We start from the raw sequence: 5,495 nt of genomic DNA on the forward strand, positions 1-5,495 counted from the left end.
TCATTTGAACACAACCTAAATGCCTTGTGATGAGACAATCTAGAGGTTATAATGTAAATCATAAAGTAGACTATCTGGACAACATGCACATTGAAAGTAAAGGCCATGCACATTGAATGACATAAAGAAATTGCATCCAATACACTCATGTAATAAGGCAGTAATAACCGATTGCAAGTTTTACCACGATTCTTCAACTATCGAGGCTGGGAGCAGCAGAGAGCTAAATCAATATCTGAAACACAGTATGTCGCCATTTTGTCTGAGGAGGAGGAACGTGATCAACAGAGCCAGGTTGGTAGCTACACAGAGGCAATGCATGTCTCTTAACCTGTTCCACTGTGTCATCTCTGCAGCAGGGTTACCGTGGCCTTTGGGGTCGAAATGTGATGCGGGGCCTGCGGTTGGAGGTCAGAGGTAAAACCCTGCCCATTGTGAATGGACAGCATTGTTGCAGGAACCATGGAGACTGAAACCACTGGACATTCTTACCCCCAAAGCTTGATATTGTCTTTTCTCCCTTAGATAACATAAAGAGGAAGAAGCAAGAGGAGTAGTCCAACCATACCCAGCTTTATCAGTGGGTGTGGATTGATGAGAACAGACATGTCCATTCTTGTGATTGATCTTTCTGACTGGACTGCCCCCCTCCTCTAGCCACCATGTGTTGACATTCTCCCTACTAGGATCTGTGGCTCAGATATGGTGCCTTTTTCCAATGCTGATGTAACAACACATGTGGTGCTAATGAAAACAACACAAAGGGAAAATGGAGGTTGTGTGTTCAAGACAATATCTTGGCTTGCCAAGTGACTCCTGTCTTGTGTAAAGGCCTCCTTCTGTGCTAAAATTACACAATCTAGTCCTTGCTTTGGGCACAATATTTTACCCATAAATGAAGTATCAACTCTGACTTTTTTGTCTCGCTTTATATCTGTATGATAGAACACTATTATCTCTTGATAGAAGTTGAGAAACAAACTGTTGTATAGCAATGTTGCTGTCTGATACCATCTAATGTATCCAATTAAAAAGAAATGTCTTCCTCGACTAACATCCTGCAGTATCAAGGATGTAAACAGGTCAATGTGCATTGCATTCAGTCTACTGAGAAATGCAGTCAACAGCTCAAGGAAGACACTTAACTCAAAGTCCATGCATCCTCCAATATTGGCTTGCAGCTGTTTGATCCACTACAAAATAAAACTAGTCTTCTCCTTTAGCTTTGGATAAGCATACAGTTTCAATATGAATCAAGTAGAATTATTTTCACTCAAGGCCTATTTCTCTACATTATCTTATCTGGGGCAAATAAGCCTCAAATGGCACAATTAATTTCAAAACATAAAAAAACAGTAGACTACCTCATCCAGTCAAAACAAACTTCACGAGGACTACGGAGGACTACGGTGCACTCCCCTAGTTACGTTACGAGATAGGTTGCCGCTGTGCAGTCACTGACCATGCTTACCCAATCAAAACAGAGCCGGAGCCACGCTGCCATTGTTGCATCGAAAGCTTTTGATTCCTTCTTCAAAATATATATCAACTGTAAATATTTAAATATTGTTCTCTGATATCACGGAGGAACATTTTAGTTTGTCGATAGTTCTGTGGTAAAGATATATATATGTTTTAAATCCTCTGTTTACTTTATATGGTGGAGTTGACTAAAATGCAGAGGAAGACTTGCCTTAATCAACAGTTCAAATAGCTAGATTAGCTTTGACGGTTGTCCTCGAGGCCCGTTTGACAAGCAACTGACATTTTTGCTGAACACAACTGCAGTTCCCTCCAATATGTTTCACCCCGTTAGGCTAGCTTTAGCCTAGTACATTTTCAATATGTTTCACCCCGTTAGGCTAGCTTTAGCCTAGTACATTTACCCTGGCATTCCAAGCTATCACAGGTGATATTGGTTTGTAGCACTTGGCTGAGATTCCGTCATTGTTCTAGCATTAGTATATGTTAGCCTCTGCACCGTGCACCTCCCCTTGCCTGTGGTGTTGATTTACAACAGCTCATTAGTAGCCACTTGTTGTGCTGTGCTCCCCCTGGGCAGGCATGCCTTACTTTGCATTTCACACAAACTCCTACTGCTAGCTGCTACTGTGGGATGACCCCCGATTGAAAGTGCATGCAGGGCCAGCGCAATACACAAGCCGGAATAAACAAATAAGGGCATAAGATAGCAGGCCTTTATCTGTGTAATATTCTAGTAGCTCATTATGATGCTAATCCTAAATGTGGCCTGTTAGCAAATTCAGCAAAGATAACAGAAAAACAACACGCTCCATTAGCAACTCATTTGTTCAAGGGACGAGAGGTGTTGGACTAATAAAACCAGTCATCTTGGTTAGTGTAGCTTGGATGTGTGTAGGAATCCCTGTTATTCGTTAGTACTGTATCTGACAGCTAGCATAGCATAGCTATGTATTGATTGTCTAGCTAGCTAATGCTGATGTGCCTCGGTTTGTTTTATTTTCAATTCAAGTAAATGTATGTCAAATAAATACATGACAAAATATGGCATATTGTGACAAAAACAAATGTCAACAATATCGAATCATGTTTGTTCATCAGTAAAACATAAATGCAAATTGAGATCGAGTAAATTCTAGAAACACCTCCATTACTGCCTTTGTTTTGACAATAATGTGTTTATTAAAGGTGCTGTCTGCTGCCTTCTTGCATGGCAGCGCATGTGGTTTTCCCAGACACATTATCTCAGACTCTCACAAAAGGCAACATATATCCTTTTATGTGTTAAATTATTAATATGTAAAACAGCAGGAAAACTGTTTGCATAATGCAAAGCTAACATGTCCTAAAATGTTCTATTATAGTTGTTGTTGTTCAATTGCTGGATTCTTAACATTTTCATGGTGACTTCATGGTGTAACAGAACTGAGTCAACTTCTGGGAGACATATTTGTTGGGGTCTAGTTGGGGAAAACATCTATTTCAACCCTCGGAAAAGACCTGCTTCCAGGATTCCAATTCTTGTGTCGTTCAGCTAATGGTGTGATCGGATTGAGTTTCAATATCCTTTCAAGCTTCTGACCTCATCATCCCTCTGCTATCCACCACAATTCTCTTCTCTCTTTCCACTCCTTGGACTGTGCTGGCCTGCCTTTGTGTCTGCTTGTCATTCACCGGTGAATGCATTGAAAGCTGATTCACAGGATGCACAAAGCCAGAAGCTAGCTACACTCTCCCCCGCTTCCAGCTCTCTTTCCCAGGCACTACAGTCTTAGTGATGGACTGGAGGCATAGTGCTGTTCTAAATTAGACCCAAACCATCTTTTTAGCTTGAACATAGCAGAAAATAATCAACACAAGAACACAACCGTGAGACCACAAAGAAAAAAAGGACAGAAACTGACTGCATGAATGATTTCTGGTTAAAGAGTCCTTCTCTATGATAGATTTGCAGAAGAAAAATGATAATATTTTCCCTGGAAAACAAAGCACTCAAATAAAACATCAAAATAAGGACAATTACCATTTTAGAGATGAGATATATTTCAACTGGGAGCTAGCTGCGTCTCTGTTGCACTGAACATCAGAAGGATTTGCCTTGTTCATAATGCCTCAAGAAAAGTACTGAACAAGGTCTCCATTTTCTACACCAGACACATTCCTAAGGCTACTTGAGCGTCCACTGACCAACATTAGAGGCAAAAAAACGGAGATCTCTCTATTTCAACTAGCAAAAAAGAAAAAAAGAAAATTGTCAGCCATGTTGGAAGGAGAAGCTTTATCTAATATCCCCCACCTTATTAATTTAGCTAGCTCATGCTTTTGCTGAGGGAACATTAGCATGCCTTGTACTAAGCCACAGAGCCACCGAAAAGACTGACAAAAGGTCAAAAGGAGAAGGACAACGAGCCAAAAACAAACGGAGCTGAGTCTTACCTCTTTTTACGTCCCTCCACTGTGTAGAAATTCCAACAAACCGTCTGGATCTCCTCTTTAACAAATCCTAAAGGGCCGCCATCTTGCTTCCTTCTGTTCTTCTATGAAGCGGACTATCCTCCAACATCAATATTCATGGGGCCAGTCTCTGACGTCGACGTCGACTCTTATCATCAGGAGGAGAAGCCCGGTCGGTCGGTGGTGTGTCCCTGTTGGCCACTCTGAGTGCCACACATATGTAACTGGCAGAGAAGCAGCCAGCCAGCACGCCGTGTAGACAAGTTTGTGTGTGTGTGTGTGTGTGTGTGTGTGTGTGTGACAAGTTTGTGTGTGTGTGTGTGTGTGTGTGTGTGTGTGTGTGTGTGTGTGTGTGTGTGTGTGTGTGTGTGTGTGTGTGTGTGTGTGTGTGTGTGTGTGTGTGTGTGTGTGTGTGTGTGTGTGTGTGTGTGTGTGTGTGTGTGTGTGTGTGTGTGTCAGTGGTAGAGTCTTGCCTTGCCTTGCCTTGCCTTGCCTTGCCTTGCTGGCAAAGCTAAAGTAATGAGAAAACCTCTCTCCTGGTGAGTCCCTCCACCACACAAAGGGCCTGGTCTTTCTTTCCCCCTTTTTTCCCCTTCTTCTCCTTCAGTCGCACACAATAGTGCACACTATGACTACGGCTGGCCCCAAGCACCGGACTGGATCTGCACAGTGACAGGACATGGGTTCCGCTTCGCCGTCCAATCCCTTTCAACTGACTCTACAAGCTTTCTGAGCTTATCTGTCTGTCTGAGAAACAGAGGATTGGAGAGTAGGAGGGTGGCGCACTCCCCCCTTCCTTTCGTCAGACAGGAAGAGTGTGTGTGTGTGTATGTGTGTGTGTGTGTGTGTCTCAAGGAAACTCATGCCAAGCTCTAGGGGGATTTTTCTCCCACCCCTCTCTGTCTTGACTTCCTGGTTCTTCTTTCGGTTTCATCAGTTTTTCTCAAGCTGTCATAGGTCGCAGGAGTTCCCCTATTGCCTCGTGGCTTCTTTACAACTCCTTGGAGACTTGCTTCTTCCAGTCAGTCTCTCAAGACAGTTAGCTTCGTCTTCAGAGTACGCGAGTCGAGCCCTGCCCTCATTTACAATGCTTCTTCTGGGTTTTGTTTTGGCATGCCTTGGCTGTAATGCAGGCTCATTTTTGGAGCAGGCGTAAGACAACACTAATCTTTGAAAGGATTCATACAGGCAGCAGCATCTTTTTCTTTATGTGTCTGCCAAGAGCCCCACCTCCTGTTGACATTGGCCACGTGGGCTAGTAGCGAGGGAGAGGGCGGGAGAGGGAGACGGCGGGAGAGGGAGACGGGGGAGAGGGAGACGGAGGGAGAGGGAGACAGGAGAGGGAGACAGCGGGAGAGGGAGACGGAGGGAGAGGGAGACGGAGGGAGAGGGAGAGGGAGACGGAGTGAGAGGGAGACGGCGGGAGAGGGAGACGGCGGGAGAGGGAGACGGAGGGAGGGAGAGGGAGACGGCGGGAGGAGGGAGACAGAGGGAGAGGGAGACAGAGGGGAGAGGGAGACGGCGGGGAGGGGGAGACGGAGGGAGGAGGGAGACGGCGG

The 5,495-nt window shown here is 44.5% G+C and overlaps 1 protein-coding gene across 1 annotated transcript in view; it reads right to left on the reverse strand.

Moving 5' to 3' along the window:
* tet2 (tet methylcytosine dioxygenase 2) overlaps positions 1 to 4,230 on the reverse strand; it is a 57,542-nt gene extending 53,312 nt beyond the window's left edge. Inside the window, exon 1 of the mRNA XM_052517043.1 lies at positions 3,919 to 4,230. The gene's annotated coding sequence lies outside the window, so the exon portion shown is untranslated. The remainder of the gene's footprint in view (positions 1 to 3,918) is intronic.
* Between the last annotated feature and the right edge of the window lie 1,265 nt (positions 4,231 to 5,495).

The sequence above is a fragment of the Oncorhynchus keta genome, unplaced genomic scaffold (assembly GCF_023373465.1).
Source record: "Oncorhynchus keta strain PuntledgeMale-10-30-2019 unplaced genomic scaffold, Oket_V2 Un_scaffold_5722_pilon_pilon, whole genome shotgun sequence".
In the NCBI taxonomy this organism is placed as follows: Eukaryota; Metazoa; Chordata; class Actinopteri; order Salmoniformes; family Salmonidae; genus Oncorhynchus; species Oncorhynchus keta.